General features: G+C 42.6%; 1 long non-coding RNA gene and 1 pseudogene across 5 annotated transcripts; both read left to right on the top strand.

Annotated features, from left to right (window-relative positions):
* Nucleotides 1-1408: 1408 nt before the first annotated feature.
* On the top strand, nucleotides 1409-6555 carry LOC124701584. 5 transcript variants are annotated; one of them, XR_007002099.1, is made up of 9 exons: nucleotides 1409-1525; nucleotides 1604-1675; nucleotides 1752-1799; nucleotides 2252-3008; nucleotides 3870-4313; nucleotides 4545-4683; nucleotides 4757-4959; nucleotides 5033-5367; nucleotides 6316-6555. It is a non-coding gene; the product is annotated as an uncharacterized LOC124701584 (long non-coding RNA). The 5 variants fall into 5 exon arrangements; XR_007002100.1 differs by having other exon boundaries at nucleotides 1752-2342; nucleotides 2902-3008; XR_007002097.1 differs by having other exon boundaries at nucleotides 1752-3008; nucleotides 3874-4313.
* Nucleotides 6556-18581: 12026 nt separating this feature from the next.
* On the top strand, nucleotides 18582-24092 carry LOC124694811 (annotated as a pseudogene).
* Nucleotides 24093-24375: the final 283 nt, after the last annotated feature.

Raw genomic sequence — 24375 nt, 5'->3', positions numbered from 1 at the left:
AAGATTAAAGCATAGTCCTCAACATAAATTGCATGAGTATCAGGACCAGTCTGGACCTTAAGTATAAATAGGAACCTTAATTCGCGTCCGTGAGGATTTGAACTCAGGTGATGGGTTTGTACATCCACTTCCCCAACAAGTTGAAAAGCTGGCAAAACCCTACCTCCTCCTCTCCCGCACCTCCCGGGCGGCGGCGGAGGATCCGCCCGCCCCGCCCCGAGCAGCCACCCCCCGGACCGCCGCCCCACAGTCATCGCTGTTGCCGGCCTCGGCCCCGGCTCTGGCGGCGATGGTGGCGCCCCTCCATCGAACGATGAGGGGGAGGAGAAGGCTTCCACGGCGGTGTTCCATGGGAGGTGATGAAGCGCCGGTGGAGGAAGCCGAGTGGCACGGCTACTTGGCCGGGGCCTGATGCTCTCCGTCGGTAGCCATGGAGGATTCGATGGAGCGGTGGCGGCCTCCACCCCTGGTGACGGTTCGGCGGTGGTACGCATGATCCACGCCGCCGTCCTCTTCCCTGGTGATCCGGCAAGAGGGATTGGCGGCGTGGGGGCTTCTGGTCTTGCTTTGTTTTTGGTGGCGGTCCTCGGGTTTCTCGCAAGCGAAGATGAAGACCTACCGGTGGTCAGTTTGCCTTCATCTGGCTAGAGAGATGAGTTCCGAAAGCTCCGCCGGCGAATGGAACAGCGCATCTTTTGCCTGGATTTTGCTGGATCGGTTGGTATTCGGTCGCGCGCACCCATGTTTTTATTCCGACTGTTTGGTTCCGGAGGGAGCGACGCGAAGCTCTATTTTGTGTTGACATCAGGTGACTTTTTGGTCCATGGTGAAGTCAGAAGAAGGAACATCATGAAGTCTGGATTGGTGAACTGGCTAAAAGGAGGTTCGAGTTTCCGTGATGCTAAGGAATTTGCTTGGCGTTCCGGGCTCTGCAGCAGTGGTATGCATGTGGGGGCAGCTCAGGGTGAAAACCCAAGGTCCGGCGTTTATTGTTTGTGTCTGGCAATGACCTTTGTTGGAGGCATTGTTTTGAGAGTGGGGGCTATCTTCAGGGTGAAAACGCGCGTTGGAAGAGACGTCGAGCCTCCACCATTGCTTAGTCCAAATGAGCACCATCGCTAACAGGGACTACACTTTGTGAGTCGATGAACAGACCCACTACAAACAACGGGACACGTGTCGTTGTGGCACGTCAACCGGGGGATGTCCCCGCACTAGCTTGGACCAAGGGGAACACATGCCTACTAAGGAGAGGGAAGCATTCCATTGCAAAAATCATTAACAAAGCAGCTAGGATGAGCGGCTTCAAGCAAAACGCAGAGCCTAAAATTGGCAGAGAGGTGGCAAATCATGCTGAACCAGTTGCACCTGTATTAGAGCTCGAAGAACCGAAGGAAGTTAGTTCCTTGAAGAATTTGCCAGTCATGACAGAGCCATCTGCCCATTTGTCAAAAATGATGCGATCCATTCTTTATTCCCCTCTTCCTATTCTCTCCCAAGGAAGGAGCTGCGTTTTGCTATACAGGTTTAAAGTCTGCTATCCCTATACCTTGTGACTGCACGTATCAACTGTTGTCTAATATTTATATTCACAATTTTGCAGCACATGGAGGCATGGAATATCTTATCTAATTTATATAGAAGGACTAAGCTATGCCCTGGTTACTCACTCTTGGTATGTTTCTTAGGTAGCTTGATGTGTATTAGGGTGAAGGCATGATATAGTTTTTAATCAATTTAATTTCATTTAGTCCGCTGATGGGGAAATCTGAAGTGTTCTGTAGTTGGATGCTCCAAAGGTAATTCTTTTCGGCATATTTTCTATCACCTTTTCTTGATGTTTATCAAGAAACTTGGATTCTATGTGTAGGTAGATGTTCCTGTAACTGTTTGTACTATGAGAATGAAATAAAATATATAACTTGATTGAAGCCATTAGTAAGCTACATCATTATACAGGGTGGTTTGGTAAAAAGCGATTTATTTGTTTTTATTTATTAAAAGAATACACAGACTACTCCCAATTATTTGAAATGATAAGTTACCAAATTTACTTTACACTAATACTCTCCTGTCAGCAAAGCTACATGGTTAGATGGGATAGTACCATGAGATTATTTTTCATTTTTGTAAGTTGGTACAATCTCTGCTTGTCTGGATTTCTTTATAATGAATAAGGTTCACCAAATTAGCATGATAATAGGATTTAGTTCATCTCTCATGCAAAGCTGCAACACTTCAGTGTATATAGGATCTGAATGCATGAAGTATTCATGAAGAGAAAACTATTGTTGCCAGCTCATTCTCTGTACTACCACTGATTAAGCAGTTCTATATGATAGGTATGGCTTGATTTTTTGGTTGCTTTGTGTGTCTCCCCTTTTACAGAGATATATGTGCTCTTGAATTTATAGTACCCGTGTGAGTTCAGTCCTTCAGTTAATAGCTAAAAAAATTGTGCGCTGATGAGCTACTCTGGTTTTCTTCTTGCTTTGTATGTCTCCCTTTTACAGACTGTTCTTGAATTTGTAGTACTCGTGTAACTTTAGTCCTTCAATCAATAGCTAAGTTTTTTGTGTGCTCATGTGATACTCAAGGTGATATAAGATTCTTCTTGCAATTGTGTCTTTAGCTTTTTGTTGTTACTTTCGTGATGATTTTAAATTGCTCTGCAAGTGCTATTTATTTTGACATGTTACAGTAGATTGTGTAGCAATGTCTTTTTGTGCCTGTACAGAAATAATGCCACCATCTTCTATGGAATCCTTTATGTGTTCAATGTTGTTCTGGCATCAGCAAATTATTCATTTAAGAATTTTGCGTTTCTTTGTAAAAAATACAATGGTGGAGCAAGATACTGGCAACGATCACTGATGTGTATTTCTTTGTCAAAAATGCAAGAGGCGGAGTTGCTGGTGCTGCTTAGGGAGAAGCAGGCCTAAGAAGAAGACAGCATGATCCATATAGATATAAGCGACGAAATGACGAATGCTGAAAAGAGTATCTTGGTGAGTGTTCATTTGATTTCTCTGAGGTACTCACTAACCATTATAAAAACAATTTAGAACCCTGAGCGAATGGAGTGGCTCTTTTCTATTTTTTACATAGATGTTCTATAGGAGATAGCACATGGTGCTGGTGGAACGCAGTTGGTTTAATTTAGCTTAGTGATAGTTTTCTGGCCCTGGGCAGTAGTATTTGTTTCTAGAGAACCTGAAAAATAGAAGCTGATATAAAATGAAGATATTACTATTAGATTCACGCTATAATTGATTGGAACAAATTTGGTAATTGCAGTTTCTATAGATAACAGTAGTAGTCTTTGTTAAATTCACTTATCAATATCATTTTAGTATGTTATTCCACATTGAAGAGGGAAGATGCTATTGAGGTCACTTTCTCCTAGCTGTAGTTCTAGCGTGGTTCCAACTTCCAAGCATGTACTACGACTTCTTTTTGTTTCTTTTGCTTTACAGATGGGTGTTCCGGTAGTTGAGGTATCATTGTATCAATGATACCTTTTTTTTCCATCAGTTGCTTCAAGGACTTCTGTACATTATCCAAAAGTCACGAATGAGTTAGTTTAGCTAAGCTTAAGCGTAAGAAAAGGCTTGAGGTTAAGCTAGGACGAAATTGGTCATTGGAATGCATACCACATGAGAATAGTGATACTTCGGCAATCACATATGTTCCCATGATATCGACAATCATGGAATGAAAATAATCTAGATTGAGATTTGCTCCTCATGGAGATAAATTCTTCTAACTGAACAACATGCTATACTATAATTCCATGGTAAAGATGCAAGCATGTTACCTGGACTTCATGAGCTTTTATTGTTATGTATGTACTTAATCACTCTGCTTAGGCAGGAACCAGGTGAGGCTGAAGCACAGTGCGCATCACTTTGTGAGAACCATAAGGTGACATTGTAAGAATTATTATCCCTTCTACCCAAGTAGTAAGACTGGACTACATTTTAGTGTGAGTGATAGGAGTATGTTGTTATATGGACTCACTGCATTTTGGCGCTCAAAGATTTCATCGCCGCGAAATTGATCTTAGTTTAGAAAAAAATCATGTAACAGAGTTTGAAGTGCCAAAGGTAAATTCTTCTGCTTTTTATCTAGAACTTTTTTCCTTTTGAGCATCATGGTAATTCCTATGACCTCTGATCATTCTGAAGCTATTGTTAAAGATCATGCTCACAAGTGGAATGATGACATGAGAGATTATTTAACACATGTTTTTTAGGTACGCGAAGAACTACCAGAATAAAAATCCATGAGAGATCAACAATGTCCATTGTAAGGTATTTGTTATTATGCCTGGACTTCCATCTACCTACTTTTGAAAGTAGTTTATATGCAACTTGTAGTTTTTATGCCTGTATAACTGAATCTCCGCCCATTCCTCGAATATTCGGCATGATTTGCTTTTTAATTACTCTCCAAATGTTTTTGCAAGTTAGCTTTGGTCTTTATTTATAAATTGCGTACTCCATACCTTTGTTATTTGTGGACTAAGTGAACGTCTAATGTAGTGACATCAGTTCTGGAATCTGCATGTTCTGAAACTCAGTTAAATGAATCTAAAAAGGCATCGGCATGTTCTAGCGAAGAATTGAACTTAGAAGGGATCATATCAATGGTGAAAATATTGGCACAAAAGAACATTCAACGGTGTGTTCCTTTTGCTTGATTTTTTGTTTATAAGCATTGCCATACATATCTTATTAACCTTGGGGTTCTAAAGGCCCAATATATGTATTTATTTGTGAACAAAGGGGGTGCCAAAGATGTAGTATCAACAACTAACAGTCAATGCAAGAGATGGGACAAAATGAGGGAGCTTCTGACTGAATGGACACCCTACATGGCTACGCTCTTCCAAACAGAATTGTTTCTTTTTCCATGGACTTAAGATATCTCAATCACATATTTTATTGACTTTAAGAGGTACTGCTAAAATTTCAGTACATGAAGTGATGCATGTCCATCTCCCTCGACACTGATAGATACCTTCTTACAGGTACATACGAAATTGAAGAGGAAAACGACTTCCAATGGCCCAACGATTGCTGCGCGAAGAACGAGGCTCTTGTTTCTAGGTGCCGCCAGCAGCTCCACAAGGAGCTTTCTGGCTACAGGATGTAGCTTGATGGCGGCAACCTCTCAAGCAAAGATATGATTGTCTGCTTGTTGGAGGAGAGCACTCTTGGACTAGCAAGGTTGGTGGATCAGACATTTGAGAAGTTGGAGGAATCGAGGGTATCTCGGTGGCTTCTGTTCGTAGTTGGGCAGAGCTAGCCCAGATGCTGATCTATCAGAAGATGAATCAAAACCGTCTCTAATTGGTGCTTGGAGGTAAATCCGATGTTACTAATTTACAAATTGGTGTCATAATAGCTTAGTTCACTGCCAGTTTCTTCGGAAATATTTGTTCTGTTAGAAATTTGTTTTGATCCTCTGTGGTAGCTCATTTTGTTGTTGTTAGCTTACACCTACGGATTAGCATGATGACAACAAAGTTCTCATCTTATTTCATATTTTGAGGATAACACCTATTTATTTTAATTTAGCATTTCATTACTAAAGAGCGCCTCTGAAGCTTCATTGGACATGAAATCAGTTATGTACTTTGAGGCCTACATTTTAGAAAACCGCACTGAATACTCATTACACAAGGAGTTACATTTACTACTATGTGCTTGATTCCTTGAGTATTCAATTTATTTAGCTTAACATATACACTTATGTTCCAAACCAGAATGTATATCTGAATTTTCTTATATTTGTTCTACTGAATATTGCTCTAACAGACTTGCATACAATATTTTTTTTTGTCTTAGTCTATGCAGGATACCGAAACTATCTAGATTTCTGCTTAATTATTTGTGTTGGATTGATTGTGACCATGCATGAAATAACAATTCTCAAATTTGAAGTCCATGTTGTTGTCAAAAGATTTAGACTTTTGTATGCCTCAAGCGTTCCAACTATGCTTACTCGGAGGAGACATTTCTCTTCAGTCTAGGGTACCTTCATGAGATGTTTCCTGGTCGCCTACCCTATTTACTATGTAGCCAACTTTTACTGCCCTTGCTCTGATTTTTTTTATTTGAAATTCAGTATAGTTGTTGATCTTGAGTAGTTTTTATCCATTTCCCACTTAGTTATGTTTATTTCCTCCTTGATTAATGCATACATGGATGAGACTATCCTATGTCCATCACCATGTTCGCTTTGTAACGGATACTTTCCTTGTTTAATGGATGATTTCCTAATTTTCTTTTGTTGGTTCTTGGACTGCAGCATTATTGGTTTATCATCATCATGGCTAGGATTAGCCCTTCACAGCCATAGGTGATTCAACTGAGACCATATCTGTTTTCATAATGGAGTCACTGCCTTTGTACTGTATTGTTGTTCTAGGGATAGAGGAAACCGAGTGTAGTATCTCTGCTTCATGCTATACCATTATCATGTTATCATCCAGCTGTACATATCTTGATCAATAATAAATGCACAATTGTTGAAGTGATTTTCACTGCATAACACACCTTTGTTCACATGAATTGTTTGAGTCCTTTTGTACAAATACACACACAAATTTTGATACTTATATAGGATTTATTGCTGACGATTTAGTTGATAATTTTTTTGTCCCCGAGTACATGTATTCTTATCTCTCTAAACTTGAAAAATGAAGATGCAAAAATGAAGTTACCTTCTAGATTTGTTACTCCTTCTATGGGGGCACATGGCTTCATGCCTTATACCTTTTTGTCCACATTTACTCACATCACCCCAATGTGTATTTAAAAGCATATTTTTTATTGACTATTCATATATGGTTGCTCGCCGTAGGCGGGCAAGCGCGCGGCAAGCCGCGGCTTCCTACCTAGTACTACCTCCATTTCAAGGAATAAGGCGCACGCGTATTTTAAGACGAACTTTGACCATACAAATTGAGCAACAAAATCTTGATTATATTATATGTATATAGTATCGTTGGATTCGTATTGAAAATCACTTTTTAATGATACTAATTTCATACAAAAAATATTTATCTATTTGAAGTAATTCTTGGTCAAATAAAAAACTCGTAAAACGAGGGCGTCTTATTCCTTGAAATGGAGGTAGTATTTATAGATATGTGAAGATATATTGTCTAAATTACGTAATACATATTTTGATAAGAGGGTTTTTTTCACATGATTATGCTTATGGGCCTGTGACCGGATGCTGGCCCTATAGAACCCGGGTCCCATAATTCGAAAAGGAAATCTCATGGGTCGTGGGCTAATAAGTAGTGGATTTGGGCCGTTCTACAGAGATTAGGCCTCGATCTTTGCTTATCAGTTCAATTCTAATTAAGGTCAGTGTCAGAACACTGCTAGTTTCGTAAATATTTGAATCTTAAAAATTGTTTTTTGTTAAGTCTTAATTAGTTGCATTCCGGTGTACATACATAAGTTTCAAAAGAAAATCCACCCTGCCAATTATGGACTCAATTTTCTTTATTTAGTACACATCAATTATCTTGATTTGAGGGAACATTTTAGAGTATGAAAAATGACTAAATAAGGAATGCTTAATTATAGCAATAAATTTTGATTCAATTGGACAATTAATTTCTTTATTTTGAGGAACACTTTGATGGAATGTTAATTATGCAGATAATAATTTGATTGTTTGTGATTTAGTGGGCGGCCTATATATAGGGCAGATGCCTCCGCCTCAGTGCACTATATATACTACTATCCTAGCCCTCATATTAAGATATATATCGACTATAAACTTTGCGCAATCGAAGCAACAAGCCATGGCCATGCAACATATACTGCTCCTCGTCTTCGTCTCCATAGCTTCCATCCTCCACGCCGCCTCCTCCACCTCAAGTAACTCAACGATAGATGGTACGACTGTGACTGCGTACGACATCCTAGAGCAAAACAACTTGCCACGGGGTCTTCTCCCGCTTGGTGTGGAATCGTACGTGCTCCATGAGGGTACTATAGAGGTGACACTTCCGGGCGAGTGCAACTTCTTTGTTCCGATCGGTGGCGACCAATACAAGTTTCGGTATGGAAGCAAGGTCGGCGGGGTAATTAAATCCGGATCCCTAACCCAAGTGTATGGCACTAGATTTCAGGCGGTATCTGAGTGGCTTGGGTTCAACACGGTTGAGCGCGTCGGTGATCAGCTCACAATCCAGGCCCAAGCGTTGGCAAAGTCATTCCCGGCAAGCGCATTTGCCAATAGCCCCAAGTGCAGCTAAGGGCCCAAACGACCAGCACTAGAAAGCACACACTGTCTTTTGTTTGAGGTGCCTCATGCATGTGTGTTGCATGCAAGTTTTTTCTTATATTTTAATATCCAACATGCCTTCTTGTGAGTTTGTCATATATGAATAAATATATTTGGTGAAAGATTAAGGTCCGGAGTATGCCAAGTAACTACTCTATCCTCTCACAAAAATTTTACTCGCTTTCGCCTATTTATTTGTCGCAGACCATGTACAATCAAGCATGTTGTTGAACAATTAGGTATAGGAGAAAGAGGGAGTATATATTATAGGGACGTGTTCGATGCTTCGTTAGGAAAGCGCAGGTCAAGAAACTCTACACGACGCGTCGCCGTTAAAAAATATGCGGGTGCTTCTTTCGTCGCCTTTGTTCGCGAGGGATTTTTTTTTCTTTTACATCACATGATTATGAAGATATTGTCTAAATTACGTAATACTTATTTTGATAAGAGGATTTTTTTCTTTTACATCGCATGATTATGATTATGGGCCTGTGACCGGATGTTGGCCGTATAGAACCCGAGTCCCTTAATTCGAAAGAGAAATCTTATGGGTCGTGGGCTAATAATTTTTTAATTTGGGCCGTTGTGCAGAGATTAGGCCTCGATCTTTGCTTATCGGTTCAGTACTAATTAAATTAGGGTTCTTTTGTGGTACCCTCAAATAAATTACAGCCATTAATTTCTGTCCATCCAATGGCTCAAAAAGATTCATACCACAGACTAAAACTAGAGAGGTATGTTACATACCTCAAGCATTTTTCGCACCACAGAAAGAAAAACGTAGACGGACCTGGCCCAATAAACGGGCCCAGCCCAATAGACTGGTCCAGCCTCAGATCTTGTGGTCGCAGGTCGCAGCGGGTAAGGTTCATTCTCTGCGGAGGTCCTGCCGCCGCCGCCGCCGCCGCTCTCTCTCCATCCACAACTCCGGCGCCACCGTCCCCTTGCCCCAAATCTTCCGCAACACCAGAAGCTCATCCTCGACACGCATCCGCCTCCTCGCATTCCCGACTACGTCGCGGACGTCCGCTCGCGTCACCGCACCGGCATGTCGTCGCCCTTGTCGGTCTTCTCCACTCGCGCATCAGCGGCGCTGACCCTGCTTCTCGGCGGCGTCCACTCATCCCCATCTGCCGTCTTCCCAATACTATCTCGGCGGCGGCAGCCTTGGCCCTTGGCCTACGCGTGGATCACTCATCACTGGATCCAAGATCGGGGGCGCCGTCTTCGTCGCTCGCCAAGGTGGCCAAGCACACCACGCGGTTCCGGGAGCGCTGCCTGGCTGTCGTCTTGGCAGTGCTGCAGGAGGTGGTAGGAGGCCGACGAACTCCTTTCATTCGAGGTCAAATGGAAGGAGTCGATGGTAGGCGTCGCCGGCGCTTGTTTCGGTGGTCGCAGGCGCGTCTCCTTCTCCTCGTCTCTGTCTTCGATCCTTCCGTGTTCTCCTCTGCATGCTGCTCCATATAAGTGCATTTGTGGTACCAGTTTTCCATTAGCACCCAATCATACACATGAAGCAGCTTGTCAGCGTGGATCCAAATGGCATAATTGCACTAGTTCTAGAGTTCCAGGCCTCCCAAAGTTTCCTATAGGTTGTATCTGTTGGGTTAGTTGACATTTTGAGATCAAGGATGAGATATGATTAGGCTGCAAGTTAGACTGACACTTTGCCCCCAAAACAATTGCTTAGGTTTTTGAGGAATGAGATCAGATTGCATATTGTGCAAGTATGTGTATGCAATTGTGGGTGTGTGTGTGACTGTATGTGCAGGGCTGATCAGTTCTGCTGCATTTAGTGTAACATATCCACTCAAACCACAGTCCTAAAAATTGAAGTACCTAGTGTAAGAGTCACCCAAGCTTGTCTATTTTATATGAGCATTGGTAGGAGTTTTATTTATGTTTATATTTTTTAGAACTATTAACATTAGCTGAGTTAAGGTGCAAGATCGGGTGATTTAAACTCTGTTGGCATTACGTTGCTAGCATGTATAAGATGGTACTTTCTTTATTTTTTTTATGTACTGTTTTATAAAATATTTATCTATTTGTTAAAAAAGTGGAATAAAACATGTAAGTGTTGATTTGCGGTAAAACAGTTGTTTTGCTTCAATGTTTGTGTCTGTAATCACATGTTCTCTTCCTTATTCTGTGGTGGAGATGAATCGTAACTTTTTTGTTCTGGATTTTCAATTGGTTCTGTGTGACAGTCCGATCAAATTAAGCAGTCACATAACATAATTTTATAGTATTACCAATTGGTTCTGTGGATTGAACTAAGTATAATGGTTATAATAATATGAATTTTGTGTCACTTCACATGTTGGCTTGAAGCTTATGTGAGTGGTGTCTTAGATCTATAAACAAGTTTCTTGCTCCTTAGTGCTACCTAGTGTAGTTCTGTCTGTTACATGTTCCTTATCTCTATCTTAATTGTAGTTTGAAATTTGACTTTCCTTGTAGTTTAAATATTTGTGTACTTTACATATACTGCCAGTCATTGTCAATTTCTCCCAGGTATATCTCCGATATTTCTGTTTAGTCATCTCTGACTACTATAGGCTTACGGTTACTTAGGATTGCTTCTTCAGTTCAACTATGGTTGTTATCAAGTGCACTATAACCGCTGTGCTACTAATAATACTCCTTTAACTCCTTTGATAGGATAAATCTTGGTGTGTCCGCTATATGGTTGCCAATTAATTATATCAGCTTTGCGAGGCTGTTGGCCCACAGCCTACAAGGTTAGTGTTGTTTTTTTCATCTATTCTAACATTTTTTTTTTCCATATCTGTATATGGTGTATGGATTTTTTTTGAAATGGATGGTAATTGGATATACCCATGGGGCAAGTTATGTATATGTCAATAAATAGATTTTAACCCGATTGATCTATTTGCTCATGTGTTGGGTAATAGAGCGGACCTGGTGCCTGCATATGTTTGCCTGCTTCGTGATAATGAGGGTGAAGTGTGGAAAGTCACGAAGTTCTGTAGGATATTAAGTCCAGAACTTGCAATTGCGCACATTCTTCCATGTGTTAAGTTGGGAGGACAGGGCCGTCACTGAACATCGTTTGTATTCTGCTGCTGTTATTGTCTACAGGCTAACTTGTGCCAATTATATTTGCAAGACTTATCATCGGATTTGTCTCAGCATTTCCTTTGTTAAGCTATAAGACTTGGAAACCAACGTCATTGTTCTTTTTCATGGAGGTGGGTTTGTTGCTTGGTGCTCATACAAGACCATGCCACTTGTTGAAGATAGTGGGTTCAAAGTCAATGCAATGGTGCTGATGTACTGGAAGATGGAGTTTCACACTAAGCTGAGCATTGAGGGCCTCCCAGAGGAGCCGCAAAGGCGTGCTCGGCGAGATGCTGCCGGCGACTCACCTCTGGTTGTGACGGTCACTGCGTCCAAGCTTTATTTATTACTATGGCACATTAACTTATTTAGCATGAAACAATTATTAATTTATCATCACAGATGTACTCAAAGTTGGAGATCTTGATTCAATTACTATTTCTGTGTACATGGCATTACATATCGTCAGGTTAGTATTGACTTATTCAGGCAATTTTGACTCCTAGATTACAGGGTTTCACTTAATGATACCTAGATTCTCTACCATCGATCTGCTGCAAATTATCAAATAAACTGCACAAATGCAAATGTGACTCTTGCCCTGTTATCCTCCCTGGCCTGATCTTCAATTAGTAAGTAAGCTCTTTACCTCACCAGCGCCTTGACCTTCCATGTCTGAAAACCACAAACATAAAAATAAGATTCATGTTACTAGTCAAGTAAAATGGATATGTTGTTTCAACTGATAGGTCAAGCAGCTCTCATACATTCAGAAGTCATGACAATTCATAATATGCAGATATGGAACAAACAAAGTAGTTCCCTAGAATTACAAAACACTGCAGACCTCAGCACCTAGCAGATACCTGGGAATCGGATAATGCACGGCGTTTTGTTAACTTGCTATTTTCCACAACTTTCAGTTGTATGTACCACATTCATGCATGTTATTTTGAGGGTACAGACAAAACATGTACTATCTTAATTGAAGTGGTAAAACCATCTCCAGAATATAAATGCACCATTCAGCTGGTCCATGACCAAAAGCAAGGGAAGTCTAATACTATATTAATCTTTATCATGGATGCTGCAGAATGATATGAACATTAGCTTTGACTGTGCCACTGATCTACCTAAATTGAAGATTACCGTGTCAAGAGTACCTGAGTTGGCAACTAAGCTAAGAATAAAGAGTCGAGGATTCTAAGATCAGTGTACATGGCCTTTACTTGTTATTCTGTTTTGATGCTTAAATAAAAACACTTCTACTATAACAATTTCTACACCTTTACCCTAAAGCCCCACCGACCACCCTGCAATGGTATGATCTAGTGTGCAGCTTCCCAGTCAAAATTTAACCAATTCATGCATTGCACCTCCTTTCAAGTCGCTACACTGGATGGAGACATGTTCTAGAGACTAGCAGTGGTGTTGATAGTGTGTTCTGAATTGTATGGTCCTGTATCAAAGCAACTCAATTCAACCGGCCAGCTTGAAAAAGTACTCACATTTAGCTAGAATTGACTGTTCCAATTTGAATCAAATCACACAAGAAAGCACTAAATTGAAAAATCAAACCTGCTGAATTATTAATGGCTAAAACTGAGCGCTAAGCACTAGAACAACCACCAAGATTTCATAGGATTGGACAAAGTACTCGCCTTGAGATTAGACTTAAAACACAGAGCACACCTGTTTGTGCGTGGGAGCTAACATATTTTGCCGAGCACGATATCATTGGTTAGAGAAACCTAACCTAAAATTCTACATCTAACTCACCTACTTGTCATCTACAAATTCTCTACTGATCTGAACAAGCACACTATTATTGAACCTCTTATTTTATCTGCATTTAATCCTAATTACTCCCAACTCAGCAAAATTAATCAAATATGTTCGTTCATGTAGGTAGAGAGAGAAGACGGGAGGTTTCCTACCGGCCGCGCGACAGTGGTCTTGTTCCCCGTGAGCTTGTCGCAGGAGACCGTCGGGACGGAGCACGTCGGATGCGTACTGCAGCGGTGCGGCCCCATGGAGGAGGAAGCCTGGAAGGAGGGATCCACGAGCGGGACGTGGCGGTCGAGATGCCGGCAGAGTGCTCGGGCATGTGGGTGAATTCTGGCCGCGCGACGAAAGAGGCGGCGTCGCTGGTGGCGGCGTGCCCGGCCTTCTGGGAAGTGGTCTTCTGCGATCTGGAGGTGGCGGCGTCGCTGGTGGATGTTGCGGCGGCGTCGTAGGGGATTTTCCGGCGGCGGCGTCGCTCGCTTGAGAAACTTGATTCGGCAAAGGCTGGGCCGGGCTGAATACTACAAATTTGTTTTTTTTCATTACCTACGTACAGCTGGGCTGCCGGGCCTAATCTAACTCGTTTAATCTAAACCGATACCTCTCCCATTTTAGGAGTGGTAAAAGGTAGTGTAAAATAAGCCTTAAATTAAGGTCAGTATGCTAGTTCCCGGTACGAAAATCATGGCAGGAGTGAAGATCACAGACGAAATTGATGCTGGTATTGTTCGCAACCTATTCCGTTCCTTCTGACCCGGGTCCACCCTCATCTCGCCAGCGTCCTTTTCGTCAGGTCGCCATAGCCGCCGCCGCTAGCGTCCTCACTACATCCGAAACAGAACCATACTACGGGTTGGGGGCATGACCCGGAGGTGGGCAACTACTATGGACAGGGACACCGATGAAGCCGCACCACATCCGCATGATGCACTCCAGTGCCGGTGCAAGTACGGTCTCCTCGACCGGATGCATGTCTTCAAGCCGCACCTAGCCGGCGTCAGCGACCTCTGCCGCTTTCATGATCCTCACGACTACTTCTCCTTCCTTCGCTCCTTCGTGCTCGAGGCCCAGCAGGACCCAATTCGAAGAAAAGTCTGCAGTTAATGCCTCTCTTCTTCTATAGAGAGGAGTCCAGTTCTATTGGTCGATGCAATTTGTAGGTAAACGCCATGAAACTGTTACAGGACATCCTTGCTCCACTACTTAGCTTATTCCTACCATGAACATCTTTCCGCTGATCTTAGTATGAGGTACTTCTCTTACTAGCAAACAGGATGTAAATCTCTTACAGTTCACCACTTCTTTGATTATCAAGTACTAATGTGCATGCTCCACTACTATATATCATATAATCAGAAGGTAGATCACCAATACTTTCAGAACAAGTGGACGTTTGCAAAAGATATTGTAGGGAAAACCTTATTTCTTTCTTTTCCACATAAAAACAGGTTGGGAAAAGTGTAACCGCAAGCAGTGCGCCGCGCACGGCTATCTTCACCATCCATCGGGAAGTTGACTTTTCTTTTTGCTACTCTCTCCCTACATGCATATAATCCAAAATTTTGTGCCATCTTTCTTAGAAAAGACAAAACTCACATGCATGCACAGATTCTCCCACCAAAGCTAACAATCACAAAAAGATAAATCTACGGTTCGCGTGCGCGGTGCGCACCTGCTCAAAAATCCAGCCTCAAACAGGTTTATACGGGGGTATGTTCTTCCATGGTAAGTCTCCGATAATAAAATCAAAATTTATTTCCTGCAGCCAAGCTGATGTAGTGAACTCAGGTTTACTTTCATTTCTGTTTTGGGACTGATGTTTCCCGTTGTTTTTCATTTCACACATTCAGATGCGCAGCAAGGAGCTTCGAGGTTTCTCTTTCAAGGTTCGGTAGTTCTATTATATGCTTGTAGCATATGCAACCTATATTTACTTTGAAGCAAGTGGGAGCAATAGTACTAGCCGTCAAATGGGAGTGTAAATGTGGCACCTTAGATATTTATGCCTTGCTGATGACAAGACTATAACTCTGATCATATAGTCTATAGTATATATTTTGATTTTGTCATGTTTGTTTAATCAACGCATCATGTTGGCCCTTCCGATTTGGAGCGCCTTATGAGAAACAAAATTTCCTTGAGAGCTTGCTCGGCTAGATAGAGGAGCCAAAAAGAAAAAAAATGAAACGAACCGGTACTGTGGTAATTTGATTTAATATCCAACATGCCTTCTTGTGAGTCCGTCGTATATGAAAAAATATATTTGGTGAATATCCAACATGTCTTCTTGTGATTATGCTTATGGGCCTGTGACCGGATGCTGGCCCTATAGAGCCCGGGTCCCTTAATTCGAAAAGTAAATCTCATGGGTCGTGGGCTAATCAGTTTTGGATTTGGGCCGTTCTGCAGAGATTAGGCCTCGATCTTTTCTTATCAGTTCAATTCTAATTAAGGTCAGTGTCAGAACACTGCTAGTTTCGTAAATATTTGAATCTTAAAAATTGTTTTTTGTGAAGTCTTAATTAGTTGGATTCCGGTGTACATACATAAGTTTCAAAAGAATATCCACTCTACCAATTATGTACTCAATTTTCTTTATTTAGTACATATCAATTATCTTGATTTGAGGGAACATTTTAGAGTATGAAAAATGACTAAATAAGGAATGCTTAATTATAGCAATAAATTTTGATTCAATTGGACAATTAATTTCTTTATTTTGAGGAACACTTTGATGGAATGTTAATTATGCAGATAATAATTTGATTGTTTATGATTTGGTGGGCGGCCTATATATAGGGCAGATGCCTCCGCCTCAGTGCACTATATATACTACTATCCTAGCCCTCATATTAAGATATATATCGACTATAAACTTTGCGCAATCGAAGCAACAAGCCATGGCCATGCAACATATACTGCTCCTCGTCTTCATAGCTTCCATCCTCCACGCCGCCTCATCCACCTCAAGCAACTCAACGATAGATGAGTACGACTGTGATTGCGTACGACATCCTAGAGCAAAACAACTTGCCACGGGGTCTTCTCCCGCTTGGTGTGGAATCATACGTGCTCCACGAGGGTACTATAGAGGTGACACTTCCGAGGCGAGTGCAACTTCTTTGTTCCGATCGGCGGCGACCAATACAAGTTTCGGTATGGAAGCAAGGTCGGCGGGGTAATTAAATCCGGATCCCTAACCCAAGTGTATGGCACTAGGTTTCAGGCGGTATACGAGTGGCTTGGGTTCAACACGGTTGAGCGTGTCGGTGATCAGCTCACAATCCGGGCCCGGGCGTTGGCAAAGTCATTCCCGGCAAGCGCCTTTGCCAATAGCCCCAAGTGCGGCTAAGGGTCCAAACGACCAGCGAGCAGAAAGCACACTGCTTGTCTTTTGTTTGAGGTGCCTCATGCATGTGTGTTGCATGCAAGTTTTTTCTTATATTTCAATATCCAACATGTCTTGTTGTGAGTCATGTTGTATATGAATAAATATATTTGGTGAAAGATTAAGGCCGGGAGTATGCCAAGTAACTACTCTATCCTCTCACAAAATTGTTACTCGCTTTCGCCCATTTATTTGTTGCAGACAATGTACAATCAAGCATGCTGTTGAATAATTAGGTATAGGAGAAAGAAGGAGCAGTATATTATTCGATGCTTCGTTAGGAAAGCGCAGGTCAAGAAACTCTACGCGACGCGTAGCCGTTAAAAAAAATGTGCGGGTGCTTTTTCGCGTCGCCTTTGTTCGCGGGGGATTTTTTTTCTTTTACATGACATGATTATGCAGATATTGTCTAAATTAGGTAATATACTATTTGTGATAAGATGATTTTCTTTTTTTCTTTTACATCACATGATTATGATTATGGGCCTGTGACCGGATGCTGGCCCTATAGAACCCCCTTAGGCCTTAATTCGAAAGAGAAATCTCATGGGTTCGTGGGCTAATAAGTTTTGGATTTGGGCCTCGATCTTTGCTTATCGGTTGAGTACTAATTAAATTAAGGTCAGTATGCTAGTTCCCGCTACAAAACAGAGGCGAAATTTCTTTCTGGCCGGAGACTGGAGTAGACGACAATGGGGTCGTGTAGCAGTGGGCAGTTGGCTTATGGGAGCTGAAAAGAGGCTGCCCCCGAGGCCCGAGCTGATGAAAAGAGAAAGCTGATTCCCTCCGTGAACTACCTCCTCCATTCCCCTTGCTAGCCGCTAGGGTTTGCACCGCGAGGCGCATCTCGCCGCTCCCACCTCCCACCTCGTTCCCCCGCCGCTCCCACCTCCCACCTCCTGTCCTTCGCATCGCCTTTGTTCGCGAGGGATCCGGCGGGGAGCAGATCGACGGCGGATCGGCTTGGCTGGAGAGTGGAGACTGATCGAGTCGTCCAGACCTCCGGCCCCGGCCTGGTCCGCACTGTCGCCTGCCGCTTTCTAGGTCTCCGGTGAGCAGCGACACCCGCATTAACATATTTATTTATGTCTGGGGCGGATTTCACACACACCTGCAGGGCTGACGAGATTCATCCGTGTATTCTTGATTTGACTGCCAATTTTTTTTACAAACAGGATATTAATTTTGTGGAATTTGCGCTGTCGTTTCTGTGTCGTTAGGTGCAGCCACTGAAAGCTTTTCTTGTTCTGTACAGTCTGCCTCGCTCAACTATTCTTCCAACAGGCACTAAATATTAGTATTAGTCATGCTTCCTTTTCTATATTGTCTACAGTACACAGTTAAAGGATCCGCCTAACAAGGAAATCCCTACTGAATAGTGACTGTATTGTTTATAGCTCTACATCAACTGAAATCCAGTAAGCAAATAAAGAAAACGAAATTAGGTGCTGTTGGCAACAACAACAACAACAACAAGGTACCATCAAGGGGTTAAAAGGGAAGCATAATGTATGTTCAGTCATCAGAATAATATACTAAGCTCAATCCATGATTCACCCAACACCTTCTAGCAATGCAGCATGGCACGTCTTGAGGACGACTTAATTAATATCCAGAAAATACAGACATTTTGCTTCCTCCATCCTTTACTTGTTCTCATGCAACTGAAATTTAGATGTAGCTCCGAAGCTTTGGGTTGTCCTTCTAAGGATCCAGTTTCTCATACCGGCCTTGTGAACTTTTTGCAGGTTCACTCATGAACACTGTGGTTCAACCACGACCATCAAATAACATAACTTTATATTTTTCATAATAGCATGCTTATTCTCTTGCATTTTGTTTATTGATATATGCTACAACATTTTGGGCATTTACCTATATTTTCTTCCAGCTATCTCAGGCACCTCAACAATGGACTTGCGGCGTTCTGCTCTGTTCCTTGCCCTGTCCTTCCTCCTTCTTCACGGTGCGCAACAAGGAGCTGCCGCCACTAGCTCCGGCGATGCTAACGAGCGAGTGGGGCTACGTGCCGGTACGACAGCAGAGTACGTACCAAAGTGCCCTCTTGCTTATGCCTCAACAAACTCTTTCGATGTTTTATGCATTTTTTGTGTGCACAAGTCTAACTCTGAACTTTGGCGCGAGAGGCCCACGTGTTTTGGTGGTTTTACAAGAGCCCGCAAAGGGTCTCGTCGCTGGTGAAGCCATGGCCGACCATCCTGTGGCTGCAGGGGTGGCCCGGTACGTTTCTGCTATATTTTATCACTCCTAAGTCTTTTCTTATTTGAAGCAACATACACTCCGATTTCATTAATAGAAACTGCATCACCACAAGATCCTAGTTTAACATGATTTAAAAAGAACAGAAAAGTAAACTAACAGTGAGTCCTCTCCTTCTCAGCCTAGCACTTGGATCCATCCTGGAAGGTTATCATTTTCCAAATACATCACAACACCACCGCAAAATCTATGATCATCATTTTCTTCTTCCGCCCTGAAAACTGGACCAACCATATGTTGAAACAGTCATCTACACTTCTGAAACCGCAAGTACTGAAGTACAACTATCAGTATTACAAATATATTTGGCCAGCGGGAAGCAGAAGAAATGATCAATAGATTTGTCATCACCACACAATAAACATTTTTCCTCACACATACCCCCAATGTGTAATAACACATCTCTAGTCAGGATGCTTTTGAAGCACCATCGTAACAGAAAATATTGATTCACACACTCAGTTTCACTCCCCATAGGAAGAAAAAGAAGAATGTTAAAACAGTCATCTTTTACCGCTAAGTAGCTCGCCATTTCTTTTCTTTGGTCGATGACAAAGTATTAATTAACATTATCTTCATCGTGTTCTTACGGGGAGGGTCAGCTGTCGGGCGTGGCAACTTCCTAGAAGATCGGGCCGCTAGACGCCAACTCTGAAGCAACGCAACTCAACATGGCTGCAGAAGGCCGATCTCATCTTTGTGGTCGGTGAGTTGTTTCTTCATCACATACCATTCAAGGTCATTTGTGTTGGAAGTAACGAGTATGTTGGCATGCAGGATTTACCGGTGGGCGTTGGGTACAGCTACACGGAAGACCCGAGTGTAATCGCAACGACGGACTCGCAGGTGGCAGCAGATGCCATTGAGCTCGTAAGTGCGCTCACCAAGAAGATACCTACCCTGCAGAGCAGCCCGCTGTTCCTGGTCGGCGAGTCATATGGTGGCAAGCTTGCTGCCATCATCGGTATCTCCATGTCAAGGGCCATCCAGTGGCATTCTTCAGCTCACACTTGGCGGTGTTGTCCTCGGTGACAGCTGGATCTCGCCAGATGATTTTGCGGTGAGGAAATCATGTTTAGTTTCTTGGAGTCTCTTAATGGACAAGTCAGTTCCATTTTTCTTGCAAAAAACTGTTCTCATCCAGTGCTTTGGTTCCATCCAGCTCTCGTATGCGCAGTTGCTGCACAGCATGTCAAGGTTAACTGACAATGCAGTAGCACCTGCCACTGAGTAAGAGTTTTCTACCTCTAATTTACCTTGATTTCCAAAGGCATGCGCATGTGAGCACTAATTTTATTCTTCTTCCCCAGAATGGCAGCAAAGCTAAAGGAGGAGATGGCATTAGGACAGTTTGCCACAGCTCGAAAGATTTGGATCGACTTACTTGATTTAATTGACTCGGAAAGCTGGCAGCGTGGTAAGTGTTCAATAACCACCACTTTGTATGAAACACTGTGTAGATTACAGCTATTAAGTATTAAATTCTTTTCATGATAAAGTGTTTCCCAGTACTCACCACAAATTGCTAAACCTGCATGACCTTTTTGCGAGAATATGGAAAATTTGTTGCTTGAATCCAACATGAACTCGTTATTGGCTCAGTCAGCTCCCAACACCATCGACGATATCATGAATGGGGCCATTAAAAGAAAGCTCAAGATCATTCCCAAGGATCTCATGTGAGTGTCATCTCCTTCTATATATGTCAAAGTCTTAAGCCACTATATTGATATATTTCCTCTTGTCTATAAAACTGCCCTCCTTGAATTAATTTGATTTCAATTGAACTGCTAGTTGGCGGCAGGTCTCAATTCCGGTCTACAAAGCGATGGCTAATACCTTTATGAAACCAGCAATCAATGAGGCAAAAATAATAATGACTCAACTTATGTAATTTCTTTGACTGTGATGTAATTTGTGGTGTCTGATACATTCCATTACGCAGGTTGATGAGCTGCTATCACAAGGTGTGGATGTGACTATATACAACGGACAGGTGGGCAGAAAATATTTCTCGTGACATTATCAGCGATTTTTACTTGGAATTCTAAGAGTGTCGGATTATATATCTTCTTTTTAGCTGGAATATCTACTATTCCAGTTTCGGTACGACCAACAAAATCAGTTGTGGCTGAATCTTGTCCAAAATTAGGCACATCATCTGACCATACACATGGCCTTATCTTGCACCATGCATCGCTAGAGTAATCCGTTTCAAGTCCTTGTGCAATGAACAATGCTAAAATTGAAAAAAGTTGAAACAATCAAAAAACTTAACCTCTCGGAACGTGGCACTTCATCTTGTCCAAAATCAGGCGCATCATCTGTCCATACACATGGCCTAATCTTGCACCATGCATTCGCTAGAGTAATCCGTTACAAGTCCTTGTGCAATGAACAATGCTAAAATTGAAAAGGTTGAAACAAGCAAAAAAAACTTAATCTCTCGGAACGTGGCGCCATTGAGGGACCTATCTTGGTCGGTGTCTGGACCACTAGCTTTGGAATAATAGAATCCATCTTTATGGTTACTCGTGTCATGCCCCCATCTCCGTCTTTGCACATACTTCGGAGAAAGGCTTCGGCTTGAGCGTGCAATGGGTCCCAGTATATGTGCAATATGCCCGGATCCTGCACCTCTCGCTTCTCCCATCATGTTCTATCTCCATTTTCCACCAGATTGGCTCTACGGTTTTGCACTTCGAGAACAGGTGCATCCATCCTCTTTTAGCTGTTGGCACATTGGGTAGATCGTGTTGATGTCAACACCATGTCACCATGCTCTGTTGTTATACTCCATCTAGGAGGTTGTTAGCCACATAAATTGCTCGGACCTTGGATGGCAATGCAGGGCGCCATATGCTTTGCCAATTGAACCCTAGCCCTTGGATTCTGCTCTCCCTTGGCTGCACTCTATTTGCTATCGACCGAATTTGGCGCTACATCTTGTATGCCGAATTAACAATGAACATTCCTTTTCTATCATAGTGCCAAGCCCACGCATCTTCGAAATATTCGCATAACGGTAGCGCCATAATACTTCTCGCATCCATCGGCCAAAAGATGTCATTTACTAGTGCTTCGTCCCACTCGACCTGTAATAGGATCGGTCGGGGGTTACACCTTCGGATGATTGTGTGACCGACCAGCGATATTCGTCCCAAGGTAGCCATAGCCCATAGGTCTTGCTATATGTCGATCTTCATGCTACCGCCTACTCTTCGATTACTCCGTTTGTCGGAGCATCTACTCCTCTCATAATTCTTCTCCAAGTAGCTCCCTCATTTACCTCGACGACGATCACATGAGAGTTGCGGTAGTACTTTGCTTTGAGTACCTGGACACACAAAGTTGTCAACAGCCTCCATCCTTGTTTCAGCTGGCATCGCTAAGTTGAAAGTGTACAAGTCTTGTTGAACCCCCCCCCCCCACACACACACACACACATCCTGTATCGTCCATCAAAATGTGTTTTTTTTCTGTATGCAAAGGTTCTAGTTCCCGACCTCCCCACATGGACAAGCAAGCCCGGCCGCTGCGCGGTATGTACTCCGCTTCTCACACCAAGGCTGTTCATCATCATGGTTTTTCGGTGACGCTTATATTCTTACTGAATCCGTAGCAGACTTGTCCCTATTTGTTGTCCGCTCTCCGAGCAAACTTCATAAAGATTCTTAAAGCTTCGTGCATTTGGGCACACCCATATCCCTTCCGAACCCCATTCTGCTCAGCACTATTCAATAAATTTGAGAATGCCTGTAGAAGGCTTCTACCTAAAATAACTTCATCCGTCATTATTTCATTGAATTTTAATAGGTATCTCACTGTTGTCACACACCTCATAATCAGCTGGACAATCTTTGCTTGAAACCTCTTTTCCATCATTCTCTTAAGGAAAGGCCATTCCACTCGGTCATTTATAGGCTTTATTTACTCACATCTGGTTTTTGTGTCACCACACCCTCAACACCGGACCTTTTCTTCGCATATAATTTGTGACTCTATAAGCTAATAAGGAATTATGAGTGATTGACCTCCCAAGAACAAACACACACCGAATAGGAGCAATAATTTCCGGAAGAATCAGCTTCGAGTCTATTTGCTAAAACTTTCTATTTCTAGATCAACTTGTAAAGAACATTGCAAAGGATAATTGGACGAGAGATCTTCAAGCAATCCAGATTCTTTACCTTTGAATCAAAAACATGTTGGTTTTATTCCAATCATCCAAGATGGCAATTTTGTTTAGTACCTTCACTTCAGCCCTAACCGTGCCCCTCACCGGCTTCCCGGTAGCACTACTAAAATTTCACCGACATGCCGGGTCACGGCCTTCTCAGCCGTGACCTTCTCAGTAGTGAAATCTTTCATAAGCCAGAATCATAAGCTCCTCCAAGCAATCACCTGCGGGAGGGGTGGTAAAAAGATCTTAAGAATAGTTAGTAATTACCGCTGCCATCTCTGAATTTAGTATATTTTCTGAGCATGAATGAATAAAGTGTGTTTCATCTTCGAAGTTGGATGTGATCTGCTCGACGATTGGCGTAGAAGGATGGGTGAAAAAGCTAAAGTAAGACATCTTGATTTGCCTATGTTGTGCAATTTCAAACATGTTTGTTCTAACTTAATTATGTTTTTTCAGATGGGATGGCCTCGAAGAGCTTCTCGAACCTGTCAAGGCAGCCTTGGAAGCTGCGACTCTTCGGGGCACTGTTCTGGCCCCATCAAGGCGTATGTTAGATCGTTCAAGAATTTGCACTTCTACTGGATCCTTGGAGCTGGACACGCCGTAAGCCTCAGTACCATCAGATGTATTTCGTAGATTGAATGCCAAATCTAAAGTGTTACTTGCATGTGCTCTCTACAGGTGCCTATTGACCAACCCGACACTTGCACTAAAGATGATTGGTAACATAACTCATTCATCACGCAAGTAGAAAAGACTCGTACGGAAGTTGGAGTAAAGCGTGCTGTGAGAGACCTTGTGAACTCCTAGGCCTTGGAACTTTGACTGCTGCTCGAACTAGTATCAAGTAGGCAGTAGTACATTGCTGAAGACGTAACTATTGATATGTTGCCCACGTATTCAGGTGGTGCATTGGACCTGTATGGTGCGCATTAATGTCTGTAGTCAGTAAGTGCAGGTATTGGTGAATGACACTCCCCAGATTGCAAGTATCTATTGGTTTAGAATGTGTATCTCAACATTGTCAAATTTGCCACATCACAGCTGGTTACCCAATGCGTTCTGGTTATGTAGCCATGGATCGATACTAGTTTGAAGACAGAATTGCGACCGCCATCTTGCTCACAGGTTGTTGCACATGTGTGCAACAAAATATGGCGATGGTCCTGACGTGCGTGCTGGCTGAGCCAGTCTCTTGGTGAACATAGTGGTCTGCTGCTGCTGATGATCTCACCATCGGTTTGTGGCGAGCGAGCAGCCACCATCATTTCTCCAGCTTTAGGTTCCTTTCTCCGGGCGAAGGGTCGCTGCCAACGCCCTCTCCAGTCTCCATCGTGCG

The sequence above is a fragment of the Lolium rigidum genome, chromosome 3 (genome assembly GCF_022539505.1).
Source record: "Lolium rigidum isolate FL_2022 chromosome 3, APGP_CSIRO_Lrig_0.1, whole genome shotgun sequence".
In the NCBI taxonomy this organism is placed as follows: domain Eukaryota; kingdom Viridiplantae; phylum Streptophyta; class Magnoliopsida; order Poales; family Poaceae; genus Lolium; species Lolium rigidum.
Note: the sequence above shows the minus strand (reverse complement) of the source record. Positions and strands in the feature narration are given on the sequence as shown.